This window comes from Calliphora vicina, chromosome 2 (genome assembly GCF_958450345.1).
Source record: "Calliphora vicina chromosome 2, idCalVici1.1, whole genome shotgun sequence".
NCBI lineage: Eukaryota > Metazoa > Arthropoda > Insecta > Diptera > Calliphoridae > Calliphora > Calliphora vicina.
In genome coordinates, this window is record NC_088781.1 from 77,994,006 (window position 1) to 78,007,200 (window position 13,195).

At 39.7% G+C, this 13,195-nt stretch overlaps 1 long non-coding RNA gene across 1 annotated transcript; it reads left to right on the plus strand.

Moving 5' to 3' along the window:
• The first annotated feature begins 247 nt into the window (after positions 1 to 247).
• On the plus strand, positions 248 to 1,081 carry LOC135952456 (uncharacterized). The gene is made up of 3 exons (XR_010576034.1): positions 248 to 403; positions 461 to 578; positions 670 to 1,081. It is a non-coding gene; the product is annotated as an uncharacterized LOC135952456 (long non-coding RNA).
• Positions 1,082 to 13,195: the final 12,114 nt, after the last annotated feature.

A 13,195-nucleotide genomic window follows, 5' to 3' on the forward strand; every position in this document is an offset into this window, starting at 1 on the left:
AATTAATAAAGTAGACTAAGTAGAACAGCTGACAATTTTTTTTTATTCAGTTTGTACTGTCAATTCACTTGTGGTTGTTGTGGCGAAAAATACAACAAACCCAAAAACAAAAACAACAATAGGCGACTTTGACAGTTCACTTACTTTTTAACAAAAACAAAGTACCTGTTGTTTCTGTAAATGTTTTATTTGTTGTAGTACTGTCGCTACTTTATTAATTTACTTTGTTCATGGCCGTACATTTTTATGCACCCTAATTCAGTATTGTTGGTTTGATTTGATGACCAGTGTTAAAATTTAATATGGAGAAAATTATACTATTTACAAAAAGTCATTGGAAAAAATTGAGTATCGCATCAATTCCAGTTGTGTATGGAATTATCTACATTAAAAATGAATATCAGTAAGATTTTAAATAATAATTTGTTTTATATACTTTAAAATATTTTACTATTTACAGAATTTCTAGGCACATGAGATATGTTTGCAATGAGGTTAACAAGCATTCCATTCCAAAGCCTACTAATGTTCTTGTAGTTTTGAATCCTGTTGCTAATAAGAAGAGTTGCGAAAAAATGGTATTTATAATTAAAACGCTTAAATTAAGATTAACGTCACATATATTATATATTTTATGTCCCGAATAAAACAATATACAAACTTCCGAAGGTGTGCTGCTACACGTTCAATATACAGTGGCTCCAACGAATAATCGGACAAGATTTTGTCTGATGTAAATGTGCTCTAAACATCAAAATAATGCACAAAAAAAATATTTTTTTTCGCTGATATTTACACTCCACATACCAATATACAGTGAATGTCACTTAAAATCGTACACCATCGTAGTAAAATTTTATTCATTAGTTTTAGAAAGTTGATGTTTTGGAAATATTTTAAAATACTATTTTTATATTGTGTGTGCTATTACATATCAGAAAATATGGTATAATTTTAATTGCCCTTGTATGGCATCAATCCAAGTTTTCCAAAATTGTTATAAAAATAAAACAAAGTTCAAGTTTAAATTAGAGACGAAGATCTCTTTTTATTGTAAATAAATATTACCTCGTAGAAGGAATATATTGCGTTTTTTAGTAAGATGCACGTAGTGCTTATGTCGAAGACAATAGTGTGTGTTTTTTAATGCTAAAATAACAAGCTTAATTTGGTGGCAAACAATATTTAAGGTCCCGTTAACGGTTTACTAGCTAGAATCTAGTAAAATACTTCCAGCAAAGTTGCATAAAAAAAGGAAGCAACAATAGATTCTAACGTTGCTAAAAATAGTATAATACGTTTAATGTAGTTATTACAAAAAGGATGCAACATAAACATTGCCGGCCACCTTGCAACATTAATGTGTGTTGTAATGTTAATAGCATAGGTATGGTTTTTAGACAGATCCATAAACTGAATGGTTTTTAGACAGATCCATCAACTGAATGGTTTTTAGACAGATCCATCAACTGACCTTTGCGGGCAATGGTTTTTAGACAGATCCATCAACTGAATGGTTTTTAGACAGATTCATCAACTGACCATTAAAGGTATTGTTTTTATAAAGAATATAGTAAAATAATACATACTAGGGTAAATCGTAAATATATTTCAATGAGATTTTTTAATGATAATGTAAATATACAATTCGAGTGTTAGTTAAAATGTTGAATTCATTTGTGTTTAATTCATAGATGTAGATCCATAGTAATAAAAAGAGGAATAATCAAATGACAGCATTTGGTCTTTTAGGAAATCCCGAGTTAGTGAAATACCATTAACTGATAATTATATAGAATTAACTGGACCTGTCTGTATCCAGCCAAAAATTGTTCTCTGAGCCAACAATGACCCTAATAGGTCTCGTCGAATTTCCGGTAACATAATTTGCGGATATAAATCAGCCCCAATAAGAATATCAACAGGCCGGCTATCGAAATGACTGGAATCTGCCAAATGAAGATTTGCCAATAATCCTTTAATGTCGGCGTTTACAGAAATCGAAGGCAAATTCCCCGATATATCTGGCAAAACAAAGGCCTTGGTGGTATTAAGTACTACAGAAGAATCCAAATCAGAGCCGATCTTCAGAGAACAAGCCTTTCTCGAAACTACAGAAACCGTATTATTTACGTCAGAAACTTTAGCATTTGCAGAATGCGTGGGAAGTTTAAACCTTTTTCGTAATCGATTACTAACGAATGAACATTCCGAAGCTGAATCAATAAGACCTCGGACCTGATACCTATTGCCATTATGTGTGATATTTACTGATGCAGTTCCTAAGATAACAGATTGATTTTGACGTGTATGAAATACTTGTCGAGTTTGCGTAACATTAGTGGAAGTAGAAGGTTGATGATAACTCGGTGTCGAGTTAGTGGGTCGAATAATCTCTGCAGAACTCTGACCGGAAGAAGTCGTAGGCCACTCCAAGTTTGAATTTTTGATTGGCTCTTGATGAAGCATAGTATGGTGTCGATTATCGCAAATTAAACAATTATTATTGCTTTTACAATTGCTGACATGATGTGTTCTTGAAAGACAATTATAACAACAGTTATTTTCGTTCACAGCTCAGATGATGTTTATTCGAAAAGCGTCTCTGATCAACTCAACTCACGACTGCAACCTCTGCCACTATTTATAACACTGCATTACCATCTAGAAAGCTCTTTAACTGTCAAAGTTCGAATATTCTAGATCATACGTCATCTGTGGTGTACTTTCTACAATGTTCTTTAACTGAATATTCGAATACAGCGTTGCCAACTTACGATCAAATCAACTGAAAGCTTTTATTTAACAATGCCCACAGATACATATGTTATAGTCTTACAGCACTGTTATTTGAAAGCATTATGCTAACTAGTGGAGGATTGTATAAACAATGCTTTGTTGGTGTTGGAACCAGCGGATGTGAGAAGTGGCCATGTAACAATGGAGGCCCTCGTTGAACAGTGCAACGACAGAATGGTTCCTGTTGGAGTGCTTGGTCTGTCCCGCACAGAAAATATCATCAGGCCGGGTTCCAAGATGGATGGGTGCTTCAGCAGAAATGCATGAACTCATTCGGAGACGAATTAAAATGACAAATGACCAAATGAAAACTAGATATAGCTCACAACGTAATAAGGGTTTGCCATCCAAATTAAGGAATCACTGCAAAGGACCACATAGGGTAGTTAAGAAATTGGACGACATGGTTTATAGAATACGGAAATGTGGAAGACCGATATCGGGAATTAAAGTTGAACATCTGAAACTACTAGCCGCCTATGGGTGAAGTGAATCTATGCCTATTCGGGACGAACAGGCTTAAGCGGGGGGCAGTGTTACGAAATTGTACTTGAATTCAAATATAATATTTTAATTTTAAATATAACTAAAGTAGCATAATGCTTTCAAATAACAGTGCTGTAATAGCAAACTGTAACATATCTGTGGGCATTATCAAATAAAAGCTTTCAGTTGGCCATTGATCGTAAGTTGGCAACGCTGTTTGCTGCGACCGTATATTCGAATATTCAGTTAAAGAACATTGTAGAAATAGAGCTTTCTAGATGGTAATGCAGTGTTATAAATAGTGGTAGAGGTTGCAGTCGTTAGTCAGTTTATCAGACGCGCTATTCGAATAAACATCAACTGAGTGCCTTAAAGTGTGCTGTATTTTTCAAGTGAATTCGTGTACATTATAAAGTGTCTGTATTTCTGAGAATTTATAAACGTGTATAAAAAAACATTGAGTGACTATTTAATTGTGTTGTTATACATTTTTAAATAAATAACGAGTTGTTACAATTTTCAAACTACTAAACGGCTTTTATTTGCAATCAAAAGTATCCGGTTTATTTAAAGGAAATAAACAAACGATTTGAAAAGGTTAAAACGTAACAATATTTATTTAAAACATTTATAAATCAAAATAAATATATTTAATGCAATGAAACTAATTTGGTTATGATTTTTCTTTACTCTTTTGTGATTTGTGTTTTTTTATTTGGCACTCACACAGTGCACAGTGTCAGATTTTGCAATTTTAGGGGGACTAAAATCTGTATTTCGAAAACTATTAAAGTTAAAACTACGAATTTTTGCACAAGTTATTATCATGAAAATACGCATCTTTCTTGAAAAATTGGGCGAAATCAAACGACACTCACAGTAAGTTCCAGTAGAAACACGTTGTGAAAAATATTAGGATGATAGGATAATGTTAACTGGTGGCGCAACGACGCTGAAATTTGAGGTGCATTTACAAGGAGAAACAATTAATTTTTTTCAGTTTTTGTAAAAATTTAGCCATTAAGTAATTACTTTTGGTTATGTTCAATTTTAAAAATGATCCTATTTCTTCAGTTGTTGTCCGATTTCCAAAAAATTACATATGTATATAGAATCTTATCATCGAGCACTAGATAAAACCTCGTCGTAGCTATCAATTATATCTTATAGCTTAGGAGATATTCGCATTTGAAAATTAAATTTTCAACTTTTTTACCCACCCTACTCCAGTTTTTTGATGACCGCGATTCCAAATATTTCCCGATTTTCGCCATTCTTCTTTTGTAGGATTAACAACAGATGTATATACCAAATAAAGAAAGAATAGTTTAAAAATCATGACTAAGTCCAAAGTTAAATGAATTTGAATTTAAACAAATTAAAAAAGGCGATTTTTCGCAATTTTTTGGAGAAAAAGTACTTTTATTCTTTTTAAGTTATCTAAAAAATTTCTAAGAGGGTGTATAATGAATTTGTACTGTTTGAAAAGCTAACTTTACATCAAATATTTTAAATGAAAAAAAATTATAAGTTTTGTTACCGAGGGAACAACTTCTCACATGAAGTGTGAAACAAAAAATTTCATCGTTTCTCGATGTGCGAGAAAAAAAAGTGTGTCAACCCTGAAACCACTACGCCGGTAGACAACCCTGACAAATATGAAATATACAACTCTGTCGTTTGGCGTCTCTGAATTTTTAAAAGAAACGGATATATATAATTGGGGCATGTAGCAAGCTTGTCGACAACGTAGAAACAAGCTATTGTAAAACGCGAAGTATTTTAATGAATTGAATAATTAATTTAAGTTTTGTTTAAATAATGAATGTTTCCTTTTAATTAAACTTAAAGCGTATTGACAATTATTTAATCAGTCAATCTATCAGTTGACAATTATTCAGAAGTGGGATCTGAATTCCAAGGAAACACGATGGAGAACTTGCGCACATTTACTGTGAAGCAACTTCAGGCAAAGTGCCGTGAAATTGGAGTTTCATGTTCTGGCAACAAAAATCAACTGATTGATCGACTCGAGGATCACAACGTTCAAGGTGCAGGTATGATGCCACGATCCATTTCGACGGATTTGAACCAACGTGTCCTACAACTAGATGCCGTTCCCACGACAATTGGATCTCCGTTCCGGAACGACCCGAATCATATTCGGCCAAAGATTGTCAACTCAGCGACAGCTGTACAAACCGAAAGTTTTTTCCCCAGGTGAGCAAAACATGTCGGCAATTTTGCTCAAAATCCTTTTAATTATAGCCGGCGTTGAACAGAATCCAGGTCCCAGTATTTGGCTCTGTTCAATATGTCAACAACGCATAATGCGTAACACCACCTCAGTACAATGCACCGTTTGTAATAACTGGTGTCACCTGAAAAGGTGCTCAGGACTCACCAGTCACCGCGACTGGAACCCCAGCTTCGTAGGATCTTGTTGTAGTACGCAGCCTCAAAACCCCAGCACTACCCCCATAATTACGATCCCACAATCCCGTGTCCAAACTCCACCCCCCGGACAAAATTTTGTCCAATCCCCAACCCCCGGACACAGCAGACCCTGTTCAAATCAATGGACATGTTCTGTCTGTCAGGACGTAATTAGAAGGAATATAACATCAATTCAGTGCAATGGCTGTAAAAATTGGTGCCATATGAGAAGATGCTCTGGATTACGCTCGCACAAGGACTGGAGTAATAGCTTTTTAGCCCCCTGTTGCATAAACATACCCCCGGCGACAGTTGCCACCCCAGCCACACCTGTGCAATTCACCCCGCACAGTGTTGTGCAGACACCCCAACATCTGCCTCTACTACAACAACAAACCCCGGCGAGAACTCCACCTCAACTGCCAAGTATATTAAATATACCACCCCATCAGCACCATACCCGGCGGCCTTTGCATATCGGGGATTCCCAAGTATCGTTTAAGATCATGCAGTTAAACTGTAATGGTCTTAGAAATAAGGTCGTGGAAATCACCAATTTTATGCATGTTAATAACATCCTCATTGCCGCCATTCAAGAAACGAAGCTAACCAGGGATTGTAGACTCTCGGCTTCCAGTGATTACAACATCATTCGGAAAGACAGGGAACGTGATCATGGTGGTGGCCTTGCTTTTATCATAAAGCGAAGCGTCAATTATACGTTGACAGTACCACACCCCTCCCCCTCTCCTGACCCCTACCTGGAAGTAATGAGCATCTCAATAAAAACTGGAGATATTGAGTTAGAAATTGTCAATGTATATATTCCACCCGTAAACAGCATTGGGACTAGTTATCATCCCAGCATAGCACACCTTTTGCAAGGAGATAACAGAATAATACTTGGTGATTTCAATGCTCACCACGAGAGTTGGTACTCCCAGCTACCAAACGATCCACGCGGTATTTCATTATCAGACCAGATAGACGACTCGGACTTCGCTGCAATTAACGAAGACCTCTCTACGAGAATAACTGCTCGATGTTCAAGCTCCCCAGACATTTCCATCGTCTGCATGTCGCTTCTTGCCCATACCACCTGGCAAGCACAAACGGCATTAAACTCCGATCACATCCCTATCTTGATCACAGTAGAGAAGTCTAGCGACTTTGTGGAGCCAGATAAGCGCACGTTCGTTAACTACAACAAAGCTGACTGGCACAGCTTTACGAACTACATAGACGATACACTACGTCACTTGCCGCCCCCCACATGTGCCAGAAGGGGTGAAGCAATCTTTAGAAAGATAGTCCTTCAGGCGGTAAGGCGCTTTATCCCCGCAGGAAGAATACCAAATATTAGACCAAATTTTCCATCACAGGCAGCACGATTGGCTCAGGAACGCGATCTCCTGCGTGCTAGCAATCCAGCTAATGAGCAAATTGAGCAGTTGACGGCTGAAATTGACTTTATCGTCGACGAACATCGCCGCAACAAATGGTTGGACCACCTGAATCATTGCTCAACAGACTCTAAATCGCTATGGTCTACTATCAAAAGTCTAACTGGAAACAATAATAGAAATCAAAACCTCGCTGCTATTGCGTTTAATAACTTGCAACATACAGATGCCAAGAAATGCGCAACACAATTCTGCAGGCAATTTATAGAACACCCCGCCACGCAGAGCCGGACCAAAAGGACTATAGTTCGGAGAACTAAGAATCTTACTCGAGATCCTCAGCCACGCTCCTTCACCTCCCGTGAAGTCGAGTTCATTATCTCCAAATCGAAACCTTCTAAAGCTCTAGGTCCGGATGGTATCTCAATGATAATGCTAAAGAAGCTCGGTAAAGTAGGTCTGGAATATCTCACCCACCTTCTGAATCTCTCGATTCACCATTTGGTGATTCCAGATATCTGGAAAGTGGCTCGAGTTATCCCAATTCTAAAACCGGAAAAATCAGCTACCCTAGGAGAATCATACCGCCCCATCTCCTTATTGTCACCAATAGCAAAGATTTTAGAATCCCTACTATTACCCACCCTGAAAGAGCATTTCCCGCTCGCCACACATCAACATGGATTCAGGGAAGCGCATAGCACAACAACGGCTCTAACTCAGATAACCTCCCAGATCGCCAATGGCCTCAATCAGCAACGACCGTGTCAACGTACCATCGTCGCCGCACTGGATTTATCCAAGGCATTCGATACGGTCGATCACTCGATACTGATTAATGACATCGTGAACTCCACACTCCCAAATGATGTCAAACGCTGGATAGCCAACTATCTATGTGGAAGACATGCGTTTGTCGAGTTCAGAGGCCAGAAATCAAAATACCGCAAGATAAAGATGGGCGTGCCACAAGGAGGAGTACTATCACCGATGCTCTTCAACATATATCTTGCCAAGCTACCTGAACCCCCCCCAAATGTCTCTATGGTGTCGTATGCAGATGATTGCACTATTATTTCATCAGGTGTCAACATCGACGACATAAGTGCCAAAATTACCCGATACCTGGCCACCATAACAGACTTTTTTCAGGAACGCAAACTCAGGTTATCTGCTCCGAAATCCTCGGTGTCCCTTTTCACCTCTTGGACTAAAGAAGTAAGGACGGCGCTCAACATCTCAGTCGAAGGTCGAACTATCCCCACGGTTCAAAATCCGAAAATTTTAGGGGTAGTCTTCGACAGCCTCCTTCACTTTTCAAGGCACGCAACCTACATCAACCAAAAGGTTAAAAATAGGAACAAGGTCCTTAAAGCTCTAGCTGGCACCTCTTGGGGCATGAACAAAGAGACGATTGTAGCGACATACAAGGCAATTGGTCGCTCTCTTCTCAACTATGCTGCCCCAGTATGGACCTCTTTCCTCAGTGACACCCAATGGCGAGGTTTACAAACGGCCCAAAATAATGCTCTCCGGATCGCAACCGGTTGTGTCAAGATGACGAATGTGGATCATCTACATGAGGAGACCAGGTTACTGTCGGTCAGACAACATAATGTGTTGTTGACTAGACAGTTCCTGTTGGCATGCCATCTGCCGAGTCACCCCAACCATCAGATTCTGATGCAGGATCCTCTTCCCCGACACATCCGGATGGACTTTCGACACTTTCGCAGCGACATCCAAGACGTCATACCATCGGACGTCGACAGATTGTCTATTGCAAGTGCTCGGAAATTGTTGCATCAAACGGCGGTTACTGAAGCCATTAATGGCTACACATGCAACAGAGTCCTAAATGAACACCCCCCTGCGATATCGGATTGTGAGAGACAATTACCAAGGCATACAAGAACTATATTAGCACAATTAAGAGCCGGTTGGTGCAGTTTCCTCAACTGCTACCGAGAACGTATCGTTCCTGGCACTTTAAACCGTTGCCCCGCCTGTCATCAAAGTCCTCACGATACAATACATTTATTTAATTGTCCCACCAGGTCTACAAATTTGCGCCCCATAGACCTGTGGTTAAGACCAACTGAGGTGGCGCAGTTTCTCCAACTCCCACTTCCACCTACTGACATCAACACAAATAATTAAAATATTCACTCTTATAATTACAGGAAAGAACAATCGGATACAGTCGAACTGTTACAACAACAACAACAACTAGATGCACTAATCTCGAGTATGCGAACGCAAACTGATCGTTACAAAACATCGGATTTTGATCCAACAGAAGCTTCCTCGCCCCAACAAACGTTTATGACGCCTGAGGAATCTCCACCTCAATCGACAACTAATTTGTTTCATAGTGTACCAAAGACATCTTCGTCTGATGGCCCTCAAGTACACATGATTCCGTATACTTCGTCGCAGACGTCATCTGTTAATTTGTATCGTGGGGTACCAACGACATCTTCGCCTGATTGTCCTCAAGTACACACGATTCCGTATATCTCATCGCAACCAACGTCGAATAATATTTCGTTTCATGGTGTACCGACAACATCTTCGTCTGATTGTTCTCGGGTGCAAGTGATTCCGTCTACCACATCGTACTCGTATCCATTCGTCTCGATTTATGCAGCACCTCGATCTGTGTATAGCCATCAATACTCAACTGCCGGAGGACGCCGTCCAGTAATGACAACGAATAATGTTTCGTCGAATACTAACGCTTTTCCCTACGTTCAGAATATTTTGCCACCATTGAATTTGGGACAACAGGTATCGCCACCTACGACTTATCAAGACACACCCTCCGGCACGTTTGGCCAACAAGTACCCGTAGTGAATGCATTCGTCACACAAGCGTCGCAACCTATGTCATTCGTTTATCAACCGTATTCATCATCAAGTGGCTCGTACGTAATGCCACAAATTCCTCCGCCTACTCAACCGGTTTTGCAGTCCGGTTTTAATACGGGCAATCCCTATGGCCACATAAAGGAAATTATTTCCTTATTGCCCGATTTCAACCCTATCACAGATGAATCTGTGAATTCGTCACAATTCGTGAAACGTGTTGAAATGTTGAAAACCGCTTATTGCTGGGATGACCAGTCAGTAATATTTGCTGTACAGCAGAAAATGAAAGGACCAGCGAGATATTGGGTCGACTCATTACAGGAAGTATTCGTGTCCTGGTCACATTTTGTGAATAAATTTCTTTCAGATTTTCCCGACACGGAAAATGAAGCCGACGTACATATCAAAATGTCTACAATGGTGCGTGATCCACAGGAAACACCACAGGAGTATTTCTATAGAATGTTAGCCTGTGGAAAGAAGGGTCGTCTACCCGAGACGGCAATTATCCGACACATTGTTAATGGAATTAACGACCACGGTTTAAAGGCGAAAATTTCCAACGAATATGCAACATATAACCAGCTCTTAGGTGACATTATTTGTTATTGTAATTACAACGAGATAAGAACTCAACCAGTAGTTGCACACAAACCGAAAAGGAACGACAACACCGTATCACCCAGTGCAACATCGGTCAGGAACGAGAACAACAATCCGGTGAGTAAGATAAAATGTTACAATTGCCATAACTATGGACATTATTCGGTAAAGTGTCCCGAGCCGCAGAAGAAGGATCGTTGTGGAAATTGTAATCGCACTTCTCATAGAACAGCTGAATGTAATTTGCCGAAGGAACGAAGAACAGCAGATGTGAACAAAATTGATGATAGTACTTCAAAGCCGCTTGAACTTTGTAAAGCCGTCAAGATAAACGGTGTTGACACGCTGGCGTTTATTGATTCAGGCAGTGAACGCAGTTTAATTAGAAAATCGGTAAGACCATTGAATGCGAAATTATATTGAAAGGGTTTGCAGGTGGTGAATATATTTATGTGGGTAAGGTGATCGCACTCGTATTAATTGATGACACGAATACAGAGGACGAGCTGTTTATTGTTGAGGACGAAATGATACCAACGGATGTGCTTTTTGGTCGTAATCTCTTGTGTCAAGAGGGTAAACGTACAATTATAGAAGGTGATGTGTGTTGGGTGCAGAATATAAGGAAAATTGATTTTGCGGAAGATTTGACGGTTAATGAATGTGAACGACTCCAGACGATACTGGAGAATAATGGAACTTGTTTTTCTGAGAACATAGGCGAATTAGGTAAATGCAATTTGGTGAAAATGAACATTGAGGTAAATAAGGTCGATCCGATATGTTCGAAACCGTATAGAATCCCATTTGCAAAACGTCCCATTGTGTCAGCCATCATAAAAGAGCTTCTGGATAACGAGATTATACGTAAGTCCGATTCACCCTATGCATCTGGTGTAGTGCTGGTGGAGAAGAAGAATGGGGAGCACCGGTTGTGTATTGACTACCGCCAACTGAACAAAGTCACCATTAAGATACCTTACCCTATGCCGATAATTGAGGAACATTTCGCCCAACTCGCTGGAAACCGTTTTTTTACAACTCTTGACTTGCGGATGGGCTACCATCAAATTGAAATAGAGGAAACGTCTCGGAAATATACGGCTTTTGTCACATCTGATGGCCATTATGAGTACAACCGTATGCCATTTGGTCTTGTAAATGCCCCTGCGGTGTTCCAAGCGGTAATGAATCGTATTGTTGAATTAATGGAACCAGGAGAGGTACTCGCATATCTGGACGATGTAATAATACCCAGTAAGTCAATGGATGAAGGCTTAGAACGCCTTAATCGATTTTTGAGAATCCTGAAGGACAGCGGACTGACCTTGCGCTGGGATAAGTGTAAGTTTTTGGCCAAGGAGATCTCATATTTGGGTCACAAGGTGAACATATCGGGTATTACGCCTGGAAACGAAAAAGTAGGCGCCATTAGGAATTTTAGAATACCAACGAACGTTACAGATGTTCGCCGATTCCTGGGGTTAACAGGATTCTTCAGGAAATTTGTTGAAAACTATTCCGAAATCTCCAAACCACTTACCGTTCTATTAAAGAATGAAGGGAAGAATTTTATATGGGATGAACCTCAACAACAAGCGTTTAATGTATTGGTGGAAATACTTTGTGGACAACCTGTACTGGCCATTTACGATATAACGGCCAAGCATGAAGTCCATACGGACGCTAGCAGTTTAGGGTTGGCAGGAGTTCTCCTTCAGTCGAGTGGAAATGATAAGTGGCACCCAGTATTTTATTTCAGCAGACATTGTTCCGAAACCGAGGCGAAGTACCACAGTTATGAACTAGAGGTATTGGCCGTGGTAGAGACCCTGGAGCGTTTCCGCATTTACCTACTAGGTAAACCATTTCGTGTAGTGACTGACTGTGCTGCAATTACAAGGGTAAAAACCACCAAGGAACTCCAGCCAAAAGTGTCCCGATGGCTAATGAAATTGTTAGAATTCGATTGCGAATTTATACACCGTGAGGGCTCTAGGATGACCCATGTTGATGCTTTAAGCAGATCACCGGATTTACCTGCAGTCGAACCTGAACCAGCAGGCTTTGTCATGAACGTGGAAGCCGACAGTGAAGACTGGTTATATATAATGCATCTAAAGGATGACAAACTGAATCATATAATAGGCGTCCTAAGGGGTAAGATAAAATTCGACCAACACAAACAATTGAGAACCGATTTTGTCCTACGGAACAATCGTCTTTATCGGAAGACTGATGACTGATGGTCTCGACAAGACTCTAGATAGGGTTAAACAAGCGTTTTGGTTTCCTCGTATGAGGAAATATCTACAAGAGTATGTAGCCGCATGCATTGAGTGTTGCTACAACAAGGTGAAGGGAGGTAAGACCGAGGGAAGTATGCATTACGGTGTATTGGATCCACTTCCGTTCCGCCAGATACATGTGGATCATTTGGGACCTTTCATTAGGAGTAAAAAAGGCTACACACATATTTTGGTAATAGCGGATGCGTTTACGAAGTTTGTTATTGTGAAGGCAGTTAGGAGTACTAAGACGACACCCGTCATAACTGTATTGAACGAACTCTCCAGTTATTTTGGTTTACCTCGCCG